The following is a 19,496-nucleotide window of genomic DNA, read 5'->3' as shown; positions in this document are numbered from 1 at the left end:
TTCTATCATGTCATAAGACGATTTATTCCGCTCGGTGATAAAGACTGAAGACGGTCATTTAAGCATCCAATTAAGTTGTGGAGATTGCCCCAACCTAGTTTGTAAAGGTTTGGTTGCAGCCTTCAAGAGCACCACTAATGGAATCACGACATTTTGCATTGTGCGAGAGTGTGAGGAGAATACAGTGGCCCTAGTGGCTTCTTAAGGAGCATTGTGCTTCCACACCACTCTAACGGAGACATAACTCCCCCTAAAGGGAGGGAACTTTGGTGAAACATCCTCGTCTCCATCGACTCCACTTGTGGTTACTTTTTACCTTTACTTTTTGCAAGCTAATAGTGTGTTGTATCTTTTGCTTGCTCGTGTAGTTGTTGTTGTTTGTTGTTGTTGTTGTTGTTGTTGTTGTTGTTGTTGTTGTTGAGAGCATCATATAGGTTGGTGACCTAGTTGCATATCTAGATAACCTATTTGTTGCTAACCCTAATTTTTTAAAAGAGCTAAAAATTAGTAGTTGCCTATTCACCCCATAGTCAACCATATTGATCCTTTCAGTACCGCAAAGTAACATAGAAGTAGTATCATAAATGATTACATTTATTAGATTGTAGACTCGCTTTGGGTCGCGTTATGTTACGGTAACATATTTTGTTACTCTAAACACATCTCTCCTCATTAATTACATGTCACATAATCAAACTTGTCTTGAAATGCGCTATGTTTCTAGCTAAGTTACTCTCACTATGCCCAACCTTAATTAGCTCACACCAAGAACGTTGTTCAACCTATTTAAATTGGTGAGAATCAGCATAAGGGGGCCATCTGCGAAAGTGCTCTTGTGAGCTCGAACTCACATGCACTCTTTGCTACAGCAAAATTGATTTAAAAAAAATAAAAAAACTGATTTTTTTTACAACAAACATCGATGTATTTTTCACATGCATCCAAAATTTCATGACAAAATGACATTCGTGCAGGTCTCGGTAAAAAAACAAAATCGATGCTCCAAAATGCTTTCAAAAACAGTTTTTTTCAAGCATTATTTTATCTTTTTTCCGAGGCCTCCACAAATGTTATTTCATCACCAAAATGGAACGCATGTGAAACACACATCAATGTTTGTTGCCAAAAAAATTCAGATTTTTTTGAACTTTTTAAATAAGTTTTCCAAGTTTACTGTAGCAAAGGGTGCATGGGAGCTCGAGCCCACATACTCCATGTCCGGCCATGTTGTGGAATTTAAACGAAATATCCATGGCATTAATACCAAAATGTGGGAATCCTTTTTTTAGCATGATGATGGTGCGTGCGTTGTGGTGGAAGAGGTCCAACAGTTAGAACGCAAGCGTCATATAGGGAGTCCCGCGGCTAGGCCGGCCCACTGGGGCGAGCGAGCAGGATATTTTCTTTAGTGCGCAATAGAAAAAATTAGGAAACCGCAATGTGCTAGGAAGGAGCTTAATCGCAACCTCATAATACAGAGTGCACACTATTAACCGCTAGAACTAAAAGTTGTTGTTGATTTGCTAACGCGCAATATATGTAAAGAACACACTGCAACACCGAGATTTGAAAAGACATTTATGAAAAATGTGAACGTATTTTTTTGTCGAAGAAAGTGAATTACCTTTTGAAACGCGGTCATTTTCAAATTTTGAACACATTTTAAAAAATTCGAACAGTTTTGAACCTATGAATATTTTTTGGTAACGGGAAAGTTATTTGAAATTTGAAAACATGAACATTTTAAAATTCGTGAAAAAAATGAAACCTCAATTTTTTTTTGTAAAAACGCCAACATTGTTGGGAATCTCGAACATTTTTCAATCTGTGAACACTTTTTGAGAATGGGAACATTTCTTGAAATCTTGAATATAATTTGAAAACAGGAACATTTTTTGAAAAACTGAACAAAACTTGAAAGTGAACATTTCTTTTGGATCTGTGAACAATTAGCTGTCTCATCAATTGGTAATCATGCACCACATACTTGTTGTGCCAATTAGATGGGCCATAGCAAGGTTTTCGTGAGGGAGTGCAGGTTCAGGCCCATCTTGTTGGGCACATTACCTGACACGGATCCCCCTAAAAAAAAAGCTAACACGTAGGTTGCCGGACGGATCAAGTAGGATCTAACCCCCAAGTTCAATCAAGCTTGCAGTCCTGTTGGTAGGACACTAGACTCCACATCAATCTTTGAGGTCGCAGGTTCAAATTCTGTTTCTTGCATTATTTATTGGGGGTTGAGTTTATTTTTTTGAGGCAATTTGGGATTGAGTTTATTTTTTTGAGGCAATTTGGGATTGAGTTATACTCATATTGTTCGCTGGTGTGGCAGGCCCGGCATGAAGGCCCAATGGTGCGCCAAAAATCTGTAGCTTTGTTTTGAGTTACCACCTTTGACACATATGATTTGGTGCCTGCTATGTTTCGGCCAGGTGATGTTTAGAAACATCCACCGCCTCGGTAGCCGTAGGATCACGAGCTCGACAACCGTCTGATCTTCTTCCCGTGAGCATGCATCAACCATTGCAACAAGGCTTGTGTTCCGCTCGGCGTTTTGCAACACGAGTCGTGTTGCGCTTCTGTTGAACCGTTTTTTCTTTCAAACATGGCCTATGTTTCAGAAACAGGATCTTTGCTATACAAAATAAACTTGGTTGTTACCCCTTTGCAACAAAACGTAGTGTTGCGCTCATTTCCTCTAAAACAAAAGGCTTGTTGCCGAAACAATAAAAAAAACTACAATAAGTGGTTGTTCGCATGTTGTTGCAGAAACTCATCTTGCGGCAGCGGTGCTGTTGGCGACGACGGCCCAAGAAGGTTCCGATGGTGGTCATGGCTCCAAGAGTTTGGTCCGGTTGGGAAAGAAAGAGGAGTGTGGGAGGATAAAAATGAGAGGAAGGAAGGGCGACGGCGGAGGTCTGCCCTTGATGGCAAACTGCGGTTGAGGGCGCGGACCAGTCGCAAGCACGAGCGCCATGCGCGCGGCGAGCGTCTCCCCCTGCTGGAGCTGAGAGACGAACGAAAGAAATGGGAAGGAGATGTGATGCCGCGCGAAGTTTATAGAAAAGGGTGTGTGTTCTGCAGGACCATGGGACACGTGTTGATTGGCGGAGGAGGTCGACATAAAAATAGGATTCGTCGGTTGAACACAATCATTTCTTATATGATTTTAGCGGCTTCCTACGGCGGACGAAAATAATTCTACCAAAAAATTGGAGAAACATGCCTTACTTTATTTTATTATATATTAATAATTAATAACTTAACATTAAAAATTAAAGTATATAAGTGTCATTGTGGTCGGATGATTGGCGCACACACATGCGATGAGCTTATGATGTAATAGGTTCGAACAGGGGCTTCCCTTTTTTGCACAACCTTTTCCCATTTTGATTTCTATTTGAAAATTTTAATTCCTACGGCCCGCCTTATATAAATCTAATTGTCCTCGTTGAAAGTCAAACGTTAGCTGGTCTAGTGGCCATTTATACGGCCGAATAACAGAAGGTTCTGTGTTCGATTGCTTAGCATTTTCTGCGTAGATAAATAAATGGCAACCATGCTTTCTGAAGGAAAAAACAGTGCAGCCGGGCTACCCACCGCCTCAATCATTGAGAGTGGGCCCTCGCCATGTTGGCATGCCACGTGTGCACGGGGTACATCCAAATACGGTAGAATGCACCGTATATGAATGGGAGCACATGTTAGATGATCAGAAAACATGTATTTTACAATTTTATGCACCAAACCGGCCATACAAGTTCTAAGACTTAGAGGGTATTTATCTATTTTCTTTTGTCTAAAATAAGAATAGTCGCACATTAAAATGTCTCACAAATCGTTTGTAAGAATAGAGTCACACATTAAAACGCCTCACAAAATGTCTCTAAGAATAGAGTCGCACATAAAAACGTCTCACACATTGTCTCTAAGTTAATTAAAATTAAATACTTATTTTATTAAAGGATAATTACAATCAATAGTTTGCGGCGCTCTGAAAACGTCTTAAGAAGCATCTTTAGATCGCTCGTGTTCATGAGTGTAGAGACGAATAGAAAAGCGTTCCAGAAAAAGCGACCATACGCGATGTTTTTGTTGTAGTGCTTGTTTGCTTTAACACTAAGTAATTTTTATTTGCTGTTCTTAGTTGTTTTCTATCTTTAGTTATGGGTAGGAAACGCAAAATACCAAAAAAATTAGTTATACCTACTGAACCAATGGTTGAAGAACCACTCAAAATCTATCACACTGTTGAAGCTTTTTACTTGGATCATCTTCGATCCCTTTGTGCTCGTGCTGAAACCCCAACTAGCTTAGTTGAGGGCAAATCTTTAGATGCGCATGCTTGTTATGTGCGACACCGTATATCTGAAAAACAGAAATTGTTATGGAGTCAAATTCAACGTTTGCAATGCTATGCTTGGAATTTATGTGAATTATATGATTTTACTTGTTGTTCGGAAAACCCTAAGAAACACCTTCCCTACCAATGTGAGTTTATTGACAATGGAATCTTATCTTCTTATGCTAAAGGTGTTTATAGTTACTATGATGTTCAACACATTGAAGAATTTGTTGCTTTTGAGGGTGCTTATGAAATTGCTTCTTTGATAGAAAAGTATGATGCTACTTTTCACAAATCTGAAAATTTTGCTATACTTAAATATTGCTATGATAATTATGCTTCTAATACCTATGTTAAACAATATATTGAGGAATACTCCGCTGCCCAAGAAGAGACTAATATTTTGCAGTGACTCAATGGAATAAGAAATTGATGAAACTGTGAGCTCATTGGGTGAGAAAGATGATGAGGAGAGCGAAGAACAAAAGGAGGAAGATCGGATTGATCACTCGTGCCCACCTTCTAATGAGAGTAACTCTTCAACTCATACATTGTTTAATTCCCCTTCGTGCTTACCGAAGGATGATTGCTATGATGACTGTTATGATCCCGTCGGTTCTTTTGAAATATCCCTTTTTGATGATGCTTGCTATGCTTGTGGCCAAGATGCCAATATGAATTATGCTTATGGAGATGAACTTGCTATAGTTCCTTATGTTAAACATGAAATTGTTGCTTTTGCACCCACACATGACAGTCCTATTATCTTTTTGAATTCTCCAAACTACACTATATCGGAGAAGTTTGCCCTTATTAAGGATTATATTGATGGGTTGCCTTTTACTGTTACACATGATGATTTTAATGAATATAATATGCATGTGCTTGCTTCTCTTACTTGCAATTATTATGAGAGAGGAACTATATCTCCACCTCTCTATGCTTCCCACATGATTAAATTGCAAGAAACTATTTATACTATGCATTGGCCTTTACTAGGTGTGCATGAATTGTTCTTTTATGACATGCCGATGCATAGGAAGAGAGTTAGACTTCGTCATTACATGATATATGTTACCTTGTGCCCACTACTAAATTACAAATCGTTGCTAATTAAAATTGGCTTTGATATACCTTGGGATCCGGGTGGATTCACTACTTGAGCACTATATGCCTAGCTTAATGGCTTTAAAGAAAGCGCTGCCAGGGAGACAACCCGGAAGTTTTAGAGAGTCATTTATTTCTGTTGAGTGCTTTTATATAGTTTAAAAACAACAAAAATAAAGAGGGGAACCCAAAACTTTTCAAAAACGAAAGTGAAAGTGAGAAAGACAAGCACTGTTGAAGTGGGAGAGCTCCTTGAACTTTGTTCATGCTCACGGAAACTTTGTGAATCTTGATTACAGAAACTTTTCAACAAAAATAATTATCCCCTTGTACAATTCCACTGTATTATAAAAATAATGTGCCAAGGTTTGCCTTTAGGGTGTTTACGATGCTTGTTGGTTTGTGCGGTGCAGGACAGAAACTTTGGCTGTAGTGCATGAATTTTAATTGTTTACTGGAACATCAAATGTTTCTGATTCTTTTTGCACTGTCTTGATGTACAAATTGTTTATTTTTCCTAATTTTTGCAGAATTTTTCATATAACAGAAGTGTGGTTAATGTTCAGATTATTACAGACTGTTCTGTTTTAGACAGATTCTGTTTTTGATGCATAGTTAGCTTGTTTTGACGAAACTATCAATTTATATCAGTGGATTAAGCCATGAAAAAGTTATATTACAGTAGACACAATGAAAAAACAAAATATGAATTGGTTTGCAACAGTCCTTATAGTAGTGATTTGCTTTATTATACTAACGGATCTTACCGAGTTTTCTGTTGAAGTTTTGTGTGGATGAAGTGTTCGATGATCGAGAAGGTCTCGATGTGAGAAGAAGGAAGAGAGGCAAGAGCTCAAGCTTGGGGATGCCCGAGGCACCCCAAGTAAATATTCAAGGAGACTCAAGCGTCTAAGCTTGGGGATGCTGGGGAGGCATCCCCTCTTTCTTCAACAAGTATCGGTATGTTTTCGGATTCGTTTCGTTCATGCGATATGTGCAATCTTGGAGCGTCTTTTGCATTTAGTTTTCATTCTTCTTTTATGCACCATGCTGGTATGAGATAGTCCTTGGTTGATTTATAGAATGCTCTTTGCACTTCACTTATATCTTTTGAGTATGGCTTTATAGAATGCTTCATGTGCTTCACTTATATCATTTGAAGCTTGGATTGCATGTTTCTCTTTACATATACAACCGCCATTTGTAGAATGCTCTTTTGCTTCACTTATATTTGTTAGAGCACGGGCATATCTTTTGTAGAAAGAATTAAACTCTCTTGCTTCACTTATATCTATTTAGAGAGATGACAGGAACTGGTCATTCACATGGTTAGTCATAAAATCCTACATAAAACTTGTAGATCACTGAATATGATATGTTTGATTCCTTGCAATAGTTTTGCGATATAGAGATGGTAATATTAGAGTCATGCTAGTGGGTAATTGTGGATTGTAGAAATACTTGTGTTGAGGGTTGTGATTCACGTAGCATGCACGTATGGTAAACCGTTATGTAACGAAGTCGGAGCATGATTTATTTATTGATTGTCATCCCTATGAGTGGCTTTCGGGGACGAGCGATGGTCTTTTCCTACCAATATATCCCCCTAGGAGCATGTGCGTAGTACTTTGTTTCGATGACTAATAGATTTTTGCAATAAGTATGTGAGTTCTTTATGACTAATGTTGAGTCCAAAGAAGCCCACCAAAAAATAAATATATATATATAAGAGAAAATAAAAAAATTATGAGAGAAAAAGAGAGAAGGGGCAGTGCTACTATCCTTTTTCCACACTTGTGCTTCAAAGTAGCACCATGTTCTTCATATAGAGAGTCTCTTGAGTTATCACTTTCATATACTAGTGGGAATTTTCATTATAGAACTTGGCTTGTATATTCCGATGATGGGCTTCCTCAAATGCCCGAGGTCTTCATGAGCAAGCAAGTTGGATGCACACCCACTTAGTTTCAGTTGGAGCTTTCATACACTTATAGCTCTAGTGCATCCGTTGCATGGCAATCCCTACTCACTCACATTGATATCTATTGATGGGCATCCCCATAGCCCATTGATAGGCCTAGGTGATTTGAGACTATCTTCTCCTTTTTGTCTTCTCCACAAACACCATTCTATTTCACCTATAGTGCTATGTCCATGGCTCACGCTGATGTATTGCATGAAAGTTGAAAAGGTTTGAGAACGTCAAAGGTATGAAACAATTGCTTGGCTTGTCATCGGGGTTGTGCATGATGTGAATATTTTGTGTGGTGAAGATAGAGCATAGCCAGACTATATGATTTTGTAGGGATAACTTTCTTTGGCCATGTTATTTTGAAAAGACATGATTGCTTTATTAGTATGCTTGAAGTATTATTGTTTTTATGTCAAATGATAGACTATTACTTTGAATAACTCGTGTCTTAATATTCATGCCATGATTAGACAAATGATCAAGATTATGCTAGCTAGCATTCCACATCAAAAAATATCTTTTTTATCATTTAGCTACTCGAGGACGAGCAAGAATTAAGCATGGGGATGCTGATACGTCTCCGTCGTATCTATAATTTTTGATTGTTCCATGCCAATATTCTACAACTTTCATATACTTTTGGCAACTTTTTATACTATTTTTGGGACTAGCATATTGATCCAGTGCCCAGTGCCAGTTCCTGTTTGTTGCATGTTTTTTGTTTCGCAGAATATCCATATCAAATGGAGTCCAAACGGAATAAAAACTGACGGAGATTTTTTTTGGAATATATATGATTTTTGGGAAGGAGAATCCACGCGAGACGATGCTCGAGGGGCCCACGAGGTTGGGGGGCGCGCCCCAGGGTGTCAGGCGCGCCCCTGACCCTCGTGGCCACCCCGTAAGGCGGTTGGTGCCCTTCTTTCGCCGCAAGAAAGCTAATTTCCGGACAGAGATCGTGTTAAAATTTCAGCCAATCAGAGTTACGGATCTCCGAGAATATAAGAAACGGTGAAAGGAAAGAATCTGAGAACGCAGAAACAGAGAGTGACAGAGAGACAGATCCAATCTCGGAGGGGCTCTCGCCCCTCCCATGCCATGGAGGCCAAGGACCAGAGGGGAAACCCTTCTCCCATCTAGGGAGGAGGTCAAGGAAGAAGAAGACAAAGGGGCCCCCTCTCCCCTTCTCTTCCGGTGGCGCCGGAACGCTGCCGTGGCCATCATCATCATCACCGCGATTTACACCAACACCTCCGCCATCTTCACCAACATCTCCATCACTTTCCCCCCTCTATCTACAACGGTCCACTCTCCCGCAACCCGCTGTACCCTCTACTTGAACATGGTGTTTTATGCTTCATATTATTATCCAATGATGTGTTGCCATCCTATGATGTCTGAGTAGATTTTCGTTGTCCTATCGGTGGTTGATGAATTGCTATGATTGATTTAATTTGCTTGTGGTTATGTTGCTATCCTTTGGTGCCCATCATATGATTGCGCGCGTGGATCACACCCTAGGGTTAGTTGTATGTTGATAGGACTATGTATTGGAGGGCAAGAGTGACAGAAGATTCAACCTAGCATAGAAATTGATGCATACGGGATTGAAGGGGGACCAATATATCTTAATGCTATGGTTGGGTTTTACCTTAATGAACATTAGTAGTTGCGGATGCTTGCTAATAGTTCCAATCATAAGTGCATAGAATTCCAAGTCAGGGATGACATGCTAGCGGTGGCCTCTCCCACATAATACTTGCTATCAGTCTAGTAAAGTAGTCAATTGCTTAGGGGCAATTTCGCAACTCCTACCACCACTTTTCCACACTTGCTATATTTACTTTATTGTTTCTTTATCTAAACAGCCCCTATTTTTTATTTACGTACTCTTTATTATCTTGCAAACCTATCCAACAACACCTACAAAGTACTTCTAGTTTCATACTTGTTCTAGGTAAAGCGAACGTCAAGCGTGCGTAGAGTTGTATCGGTGGTCGATAGAACTTGAGGGAATATTTGTTCTACCTTTAGCTCCTCGTTGGGTTCGACACTCTTACTTATCAAAAACTATTGCGATCCCATATACTTGTGGGTTATCAGGCAGCTGTCCGAACTGGCCCATGAGTATACGGCCATGGGGGTCCTCGGCCCAATCTAACTGACCGGGAGACGACGTGGTGAGTACCCCCTAGTCCAGGACACCGTCACCCCCTCCTCCTTCTTCTTCCTTGGCCTCCCCCTAGATGGGAGGAGAGTTCCCCCTCTGGTCCATGATCTCCATGGCGGCATGATACGTCTCCAGCGTATCTATAATTTTTGATTGATCCATGCTATATTATCTACTGTTTTGGACATTATTGGGCTTTATTATCCACTTTTATATTATTTTTGGGACTAACCTATTAACCAGAGGCCCAGCCCAGAATTGCTGTTTTTTGCCTGTTTTAGGGTTTCGATGAAAAGGAATATCAAACGGAGTCCAAACGGAATGAAACCTTCAGAAACGTGATTTTCTCAACGAACAAGACCCAGGAGACTTGGACCCTACGTCAAGACACAAAAGAGGAAGCCACGATGTAGGGGGGCGTGCCCACCCCCACTAGGCGCGCCCTCCACCCTAGTGGGCCCCCTGTTGCTCCACCGACGTACTCCTTCCTCCTATATATACCTACGTACCCCCAAACGATTAGATACGGAGCCAAAACCCTAATTCCACCGCCGCAAATTTCTGTATCCACGAGATCCCATCTCGCGGCCTGCTCCGGAGCTCCACCGGAGGGGGAATCGATCACAGAGGGCTTCTACATCAACACCATAGCCCCTCCGATGAAGTGTGAGTAGTTTACTTCAGACCTACGGGTCCATAGTTAGTAGCTTGATGGCTTCTTGTCTCTTTTTGGATCTCAATACAAAGTTCTCCCCCTTTCTTGTGGAGATCTATTTGATGTAATCTTGTTTTTATGGTGTGTTTGTTGAGACCGATGAATTGTGGGTTTATGATCAAGTCTATCTATGAACAATATTTGAATCTTCTCTGAATTCTTTTATATATGATTGGTTATCTTTGCAAGTCTCTTCGAATTATCAGTTTGGTTTGGCCTACTAGATTGATCTTTCTTGCAATGGGGGAAGTGCTTAGCTTTGGGTTCAATCTTGCGGTGTCCTTTCCCAGTGACAGTAGGGGCAGCAAGGCACATATTGTATTGTTGCCATCGAGGATAACAAGATGGGGTTTTCATCATATTGCATGAGTTTATCCCTCTACATCATGTCATCTTGCTTAAGGCATTACTCTGTTTTCATTAACTTAATACTCTAGATGCATGCTGGATAGCGGTCGATGAGCGGGGTAATAGTAGTAGATGCAGGCAGGAGTTGGTCTACTTGTCTCGAACGTGATGCCTATATACATGATCATACCTAGATATTCTCATAACTATGCTCATTTCTGTCAATTGCTCAACAGTAATTTGTTCACCCACCGTAGAATACTTATGCTCTCGAGAGAAGCCACAAGTGAAACCTATGGCCCCCGGGTCTATCGTCATCATATTAATCTATGAATACTTAGTTATTTCCTTTTGCTTTTACTTTGCTTTTTATTTTACTTTGCATCTGTTGGAAATATGCCCTAGAGGCAATAATAAAAGCATTATTATTATATTTCCTTGTTCATGATAATTGTCTTTATTCATGCTATAATTGTGTTATCCGGAAATCGTAATACATGTGTGAATAACAGACACCAACATGTCCCTAGTAAGCCTCTAGTTGACTAGCTCGTTGATCAACAGATAGTCATGATTTCCTGACTATGGACATTGGATGTCATTGATAACGAGATCACATCATTAGGAGAATGATGTGATGGACAAGACCCAATCCTAAACATAGCACAAGATCGTATAGTTCGTTTGCTAGAGTTTTCCAATGTCAAGTATCTTTTCCTTAGACCATGAGATCGTGTAACTCCCGGATACCGTAGGAGTGCTTTGGGTATGCCAAACGTCACAACGTAACTGGGTGACTATAAAGGTAGACTACGGGTATCTCCGAAAGTGTCTGTTGGGTTGACATGGATCAAGACTGGGATTTGTCACTCCGTATGACGGAGAGGTATCACTAGGCCCACTCGGTAATGCATCATCATAATGAGCTCAAAGTGACCAAGTGTCTGGTCACGGGATCATGCATTATGGTACGAGTAAAGTGACTTGCCGGTAACGAGATTGAACGAGGTATTGGGATACCGACGATCGAATCTCGGGTAAGTAACATATCGATTGACAAAGGGAATTGTATACGGGGTTGATTGAATCCTCGACATCGTGGTTCATCCGATGAAATCATCGTGGAGCATGTGGGAGCCAACATGGGTATCTAGATCCCGCTGTTGGTTATTGACCGGAGAGTCGTCTCGGTCATGTCTGCTTGTCTCCCGAACCCGTAGGGTCTACACACTTAAGGTTCGATGACGCTAGGGTTGTGAAGATATGTATATGCAGAAACCCGAATGTTGTTCGGAGTCCCGGATGAGATCCCGGATGTCACGAGGAGTTCCGGAATGGTCCGGAGGTAAAGAATTATATATAGGAAATGCTGTTTCGGCCATCGGGACAAGTTTCGGGGTTATCGGTATTGTACCGGGACCACCGGAGGGGTCCCGGGGGCCCACCGGGTGGGGCCACCTGTCCCGGGGAGCCACACGGGCTGTAGGGGGTGCGCCTTGGCCTGCATGGGCCAAGGGCACCAGCCCCACTAGGCCCATGCGCCTAGGGTTTCCATGGGGGAGGAGTCCAAGTGGTGGAAGGCACCTCTAAGGTGCCCTGGGGGGGAGGGAATCCTCCCCCTGGCCGCCGCACCTAGGAGATCAGATCTCCTAGGCTGCACACCACCCCCCCTAGGCCCTCCTATATATAGTGGGGGAGAGGAGGGATTTCATACCCAGCCCCTGGCGCCTCCCTCTCTCCCCGTTACGTCTCCTTTTCGTAGTATAGGCGAAGCCCTGCTACTGTGACGCCCTGCATCCACCACCACGCCGTCGTGCTGCTGGATCTTCATCAACCTCTCCTTCCCCCTTGCTGGATCAAGAAGGAGGAGACGTTCCCCGTCCCGTACGTGTGTTGAACGCGGAGGTGCCATCCGTTCGGCGCTGGTCACCGGTGATTTGGATCACGTCGAGTACGACTACATCATCACCATTCTTTTGAACGCTTCCGTGCGCGATCTACAAAGGTATGTAGATGCATCTGATAGCTCGTTGCTAGTTGAACTCTTAGATGATCTTGGTGAAACGAGTAGGAAAATTTTTGTTTTCTGCAACGTTCCCCAACAGTGGCATCATGAGCTAGGTCTATGCGTAGTTCTTCTTGCGCGAGTAGAACACAATTAGTTGTGGGCGTGGATTTGTCAACTTTCTTGCCGTTACTAGTCTTTTCTTGCTTCAGCAGTATTGTGGGATGAAGCGGCCCGGACCAACCTTACACGTACGCTTACGTGAGACCGGTTCCACCGACTAACATGCACTAGTTGCATAAGGTGGCTGGCGGGTGTCTGTCTCTCCCACTTTAGTTGGAGCGGATTCGATGAACAGGGTCCTTATGAAGGGTAAATAGAAGTTGACAAATCACGTTGTGGCTTTAACGTAGGTAAGAAGACGTTCTTGGTAGAACCCTAATTCAGCCACGTAAAACTTGCAACAACAATTAGAGGACGTCTAACTTGTTTTTGCAGCAAGTGGTTTGTGATATGATATGGCCAAAGTTGTGACGAATGATGAATGATCTATATGTGATGTATGAGATGTTCATGCTATTGTAATAGGAATCACGACTTGCATGTCGATGAGTATGACAACCGGCAGGAGCCATAGGAGTTGTCTTTATTCTTTCATATGACCTGCGTGTCATTGAGAAACGCCATGTAAATTACTTTACTTTATTGCTAAACGTGTTAGCCATAGTAGTAGAAGTAATAGTTGGCGAGCAACTTCATGGAGACACGATGATGGAGATCATGATGATGGAGATCATGGTGTCAAGCCGGTGACAAGATGATCATGGAGCCCCAAGATGGAGATCGAAGGAGCTATGTGATATTGGCCATATCATGTCATGATTATTATTTGATTGCATGTGATGTTTATCATGTTTTTGCATCTTGTTTACTTAGAATGACGGTAGTAAATAAGATGATCCCTCCTAACAATATCAAGAAGTGTTCTTCCCTAACTGTGCACCGTTGCTAAAGTTCGTCGTTTCTAAGCACGCCGTGATGATCGGGTGTGATGGATCCTTACGTTCACATACAACGGGTGTAAGACAGTTTTACACATGCAAAACACTTAGGGTTAACTTGACGAGCCTAGCATGTGTATAGACATGGCCTCGGAACACAGAAGACCGAAAGGTCGAGCATGAGTCGTATAGAAGATACGATCAACATGAAGATGTTCACCGACGTTGACTAGTCCGTCTCACGTGATGATCGGACACGGCCTAGTTAACTCGGATCATGTAATACTTAGATGACTAGAGGGATGTCTAATCTAAGTGGGAGTTCATTAATAATTTGATTAGATGAACTTAATTATCATGAACTTAGTCTAAAATCTTTGCAATATGTCTTGTAGATCAAATGGCCAACGTAGTCCTCAACTTCAACGCGTTCCTAGAGAAAACCAAGCTGAAAGACGATGGCAGCAACTATACGGACTGGGTCCGGAACCTGAGGATCATCCTCATAGCTGCCAAGAAAGATTATGTCCTGCAAGCACCGCTAGGTGATCCACCCGTCCCACAGAACCAAGACGTTATGAACGCTTGGCAGACACGTGCTGATGACTACTCCCTCGTTCAGTGCGGCATGCTTTACAGCTTAGAGCCGGGGCTCCAAAAAAGTTTTGAGAGACATGAAGCATACGAGATGTTCGAAGAGCTGAAAATGGTTTTTCAAGCTCATGCCCGGATCGAGAGATATGAAGTCTCCGATAAGTTCTTCAGCTGTAAGATGGAGGAAAATAGTTCTGTCAGTGAGCACATACTCACTATGTCTGGGTTACATAACCACTTGTCTCAGCTGGGAGTTAATCTCCCGGATGATGCGGTCATTGACAGAATCCTCCAGTCGCTTCCACCAAGCTACAAGAGCTTTGTGATGAACTTCAACATGCAGGGGATGCAAAAGACCATTCCTGAGTTGTTTGCAATGCTGAAATCAGCGGAGGTAGAAGTCAAGAAGGAACATCAAGTGTTGATGGTCAATAAAACCACTAAGTTCAAGAAAGGCAAGGGTAAAAAGAACTTCAAGAAGGACGGCAAGGAGGTTGCCGCACCCGGCAAGCAAACTGCCGGGAAGAAGCCAAAGAATGGACCCAAGCCCGAGACTGAGTGCTTTTATTGCAAAGGGAAGGGTCACTGGAAACGGAACTGTCCCAAATACTTAGCGGACAAGAAGGCCGGCAACACCAAAGGTATATTTGATATACATGTAATTGATGTGTACCTTACCAGTACTCGTAGTGACTCCTGGGTATTTGATACCGGTGCCGTTGCTCATATTTGTAACTCACAGCAGGAGCTGCGGAATAAACGGAGACTGGCGAAGGACGAGGTGACGATGCGCGTCGGGAATGGTTCCAAGGTCGATGTGATCGCCGTCGGCACGCTGCCTCTACATTTACCTACGGGATTAGTTTTAAACCTCAATAATTGTTATTTAGTGCCAGCTTTGAGCATGAACATTGTATCGGGATCTCGTTTAATTCGAGATGGCTACTCATTTAAATATGAGAATAATGGTTGTTCCATTTATATGAGAGATATGTTTTATGGTCATGCTCCTATGGTAAATGGTTTATTCTTAATGAATCTCGAGCGTATTGCTACACATATTCATAGTGTGAGTACCAAAAGATGTAAAGTTGATAATGATAGTACCACATACTTGTGGCACTGCCGCCTTAGTCACATAGGTGTCAAACGCATGAAGAAGCTCCATGCAGATGGACTTTTGGAGTCTCTTGATTATGAATCATTTGACACATGCGAACCATGCCTTATGGGTAAAATGACCAAGACTCCGTTCTTAGGAACAATGGAGCGAGCAACCAACTTATTGGAAATCATACATACTGATGTGTGCGGTCCAATGAGTGTTGAGGCTCGCGGTGGCTATCGTTATGTTCTCACCCTCACTGATGACTTAAGTAGATATGGGTATGTCTACTTAATGAAACACAAGTATGAAACCTTTGAAAAGTTCAAGGAATTTCAGAGTGAGGTTGAGAATCAACGTGACAGAAAAATCAAGTTTCTACGATCAGATCGTGGAGGAGAATACTTGAGTCACGAATTTGGCACACACCTAAGAAAATGTGGAATAGTTTCACAACTCACGCCGCCTGGAACACCTCAGCGTAACGGTGTGTCCGAACGTCGTAATCGCACTCTATTGGATATGGTGCGGTCTATGATGTCTCTTACTGATTTACCGCTATCTTTTTGGGGCTATGCTTTAGAGACTGCCGCATTCACTTTAAATAGGGCTCCGTCGAAATCCGTTGAGATGACACCGTTTGAATTATGGTTTGGTAAGAAACCTAAGTTGTCATTTCTGAAAGTTTGGGGATGCGATGCTTATGTCAAGAAACTTCAACCTGAAAAGCTCGAACCCAAATCGGAAAAATGCGTCTTCATAGGATACCCAAAAGAAACTGTTGGGTACACCTTCTACCTCAGATCCGAAGGCAAGATCTTTGTTGCCAAGAATGGGTCCTTTCTAGAGAAAGAGTTTCTCTCGAAAGAAGTAAGTGGGAGGAAAGTAGAGCTTGATGAAGTATTACCTCTTGAACCGGTAAATGGCGCAACTCAAGAAAATGTTCCTGAGGTGCCTGCGCCGACTAGAGAGGAAGTTAATGATAATGATCAAGATACTTCTGATCAAGCTCCTACTGAAATTCGAAGGTCCACAAGGACACGTTCCGCGCCAGAGTGGTACGGCAACCCTGTCTTGGAAATCATGTTGTTAGACAACGGTGAACCTTCGAACTATGAAGAAGCGATGGCGGGCCCGGATTCTGACAAATGGCTAGAAGCCATGAAATCCGAGATAGGATCCATGTATGAAAATGAAGTATGGACTTTGACTGACTTGCCCGTTGAACGGCGAGCCATAGAAAATAAATGGATCTTTAAGAAGAAGACAAATGCGGATGGTAATGTGACCATCTATAAAGCTCGGCTTGTCGCTAAGGGTTATCGACAAGTTCAAGGGGTTGACTACGATGAGACTTTCTCACCGGTAGCGAAGCTAAAGTCCGTCCGAATCATGTTAGCAATTGCCGCATTCTACGATTATGAGATATGGCAAATGGACGTCAAAACGGCATTCCTTAATGGTTTCCTTAAGGAGGAATTGTATATGATGCAGCCGGAAGGTTTTGTCGATCCAAAGAATGCTGACAAGGTCTGCAAGCTCCAACGCTCGATTTATGGGCTGGTGCAAGCATCTCGGAGTTGGAACATTCGCTTTGATGAGATGATCAAAGCGTTTGGGTTTACGCAGACTTATGGAGAAGCCTGCGTTTACAAGAAAGTGAGTGGGAGCTCTGTAGCATTTCTCATATTATATGTAGATGACATACTTTTGATGGGAAATGATATAGAACTCTTGGACAGCATCAAGGCCTACTTGAATAAAAGTTTTTCAATGAAGGACCTTGGAGAAGCTGCTTATATATTAGGCATCAAGATATATAGAGATAGATCGAGACGCCTCATAGGTCTTTCACAAAGTACATACCTTGATAAGATATTGAAGAAGTTCAATATGGATCATTCTAAGAAGGGGTTCTTACCTGTGTTACAAGGTGTGAAATTGAGCTCAGCTCAATGTCTGACCACGGCAGAAGATATAGAAGAGATGAGCGTCATCCCCTATGCATCAGCCATAGGTTCTATTATGTATGCCATGCTGTGTACCAGACCTGATGTAAACCTTGCCGTAAGTTTGGTAGGAAGGTACCAAAGTAATCCCGGCAAGGAACACTGGACAGCGGTCAAGAATATCCTGAAGTACCTGAAAAGGACTAAGGAAATGTTTCTCGTTTATGGAAGTGACGAAGAGCTCGTCGTAAAGGGTTACGTCGACGCTAGTTTCGACACAGATCTGGATGACTCTAAGTCACAAACCGGATACGTGTATATTTTGAATGGTGGGGCAGTAAGCTGGTGCAGTTGCAAGCAAAGCGTCGTGGCGGGATCTACATGTGAAGCGGAGTACATGGCAGCCTCGGAGGCAGCACATGAAGCAATATGGGTGAAGGAGTTCATCACCGACCTAGGAGTCATACCCAATGCGTCGGGGCCGATCAAGCTCTTCTGTGACAACACTGGAGCTATTGCTCTTGCCAAGGAGCCCAGGTTTCACAAGAAGACAAGGCACATCAAGCGTCGCTTCAACTCCATTCGTGAAAATGTTCAAGATGGAGACATAGAGATTTGTAAAGTGCACACGGACCTGAATGTAGCAGATCTGTTGACTAAACCTCTCCCTAGAGCAAAACATGATCAACACCAGAATTCCATGGGTGTTCGATTCATCACAATGTAACTAGATTATTGACTCTAGTGCAAGTGGGAGACTGTTGGAAATATGCCCTAGAGGCAATAATAAAAGCATTATTATTATATTTCCTTGTTCATGATAATTGTCTTTATTCATGCTATAATTGTGTTATCCGGAAATCGTAATACATGTGTGAATAACAGACACCAACATGTCCCTAGTAAGCCTCTAGTTGACTAGCTCGTTGATCAACAGATAGTCATGATTTCCTGACTATGGACATTGGATGTCATTGATAACGAGATCACATCATTAGGAGAATGATGTGATGGACAAGACCCAATCCTAAACATAGCACAAGATCGTATAGTTCGTTTGCTAGAGTTTTCCAATGTCAAGTATCTTTTCCTTAGACCATGAGATCGTGTAACTCCCGGATACCGTAGGAGTGCTTTGGGTATGCCAAACGTCACAACGTAACTGGGTGACTATAAAGGTAGACTACGGGTATCTCCGAAAGTGTCTGTTGGGTTGACATGGATCAAGACTGGGATTTGTCACTCCGTATGACGGAGAGGTATCACTGGGCCCACTCGGTAATGCATCATCATAATGAGCTCAAAGTGACCAAGTGTCTGGTCACGGGATCATGCATTACGGTACGAGTAAAGTGACTTGCCGGTAACGAGATTGAACGAGGTATTGGGATACCGACGATCGAATCTCGGGTAAGTAACATATCGATTGACAAAGGGAATTGTATACGGGGTTGATTGAATCCTCGACATCGTGGTTCAGCCGATGAAATCATCGTGGAGCATGTGGGAGCCAACATGGGTATCTAGATCCCGCTGTTGGTTATTGACCGGAGAGTCGTCTCGGTCATGTCTGCTTGTCTCCCGAACCCGTAGGGTCTACACACTTAAGGTTCGGTGACGCTAGGGTTGTGAAGATATGTATATGCAGAAACCCGAATGTTGTTCGGAGTCCCGGATGAGATCCCGGACGTCACGAGGAGTTCCGGAATGGTCCGGAGGTAAAGAATTATATATAGGAAATGTTGTTTCGGCCATCGGGACAAGTTTCGGGGTTATCGGTATTGTACCGGGACCACCGGAGGGGTCCCGGGGGCCCACCGGGTGGGGCCACCTGTCCCGGGGGGCCACATGGGCTGTAGGGGGTGCGCCTTGGCCTTCATGGGCCAAGGGCACCAGCCCCACTAGGCCCATGCGCCTAGGGTTTCCATGGGGGAGGAGTCCAAGTGGTGGAAGGCACCTCTAAGGTGCCTTGGGGGGGAGGGAATCCTCCCCCTGGCCGCCGCACCTAGGAGATCAGATCTCCTAGGCTGCGCACCACCCCCCCTTGGCCCTCCTATATATAGTGGGGGAGAGGAGGGATTTCATACCCAGCCCCTGGCGCCTCCCTCTCTCCCCGTTACGTCTCCTTTTCGTAGTATAGGCGAAGCCCTGCTACTGTGACGCCCTGCATCCTCCACCACGC

The 19,496-nt window shown here is 42.9% G+C and overlaps 1 pseudogene; it reads left to right on the top strand.

Moving 5' to 3' along the window:
• Positions 1-19,496, top strand: part of LOC147983318 (uncharacterized) — a 109,809-nt pseudogene that overhangs the window by 33,943 nt on the left and 56,370 nt on the right.

This window comes from Triticum urartu, chromosome 2A, assembly GCF_056163025.1.
Source record: "Triticum urartu cultivar PI428250 chromosome 2A, HENAU_Tu73, whole genome shotgun sequence".
Lineage (NCBI taxonomy): Eukaryota > Viridiplantae > Streptophyta > Magnoliopsida > Poales > Poaceae > Triticum > Triticum urartu.
The sequence above is the reverse complement of the archived record's forward strand: the minus strand, read 5'-3'. Positions and strand labels throughout refer to the sequence as shown.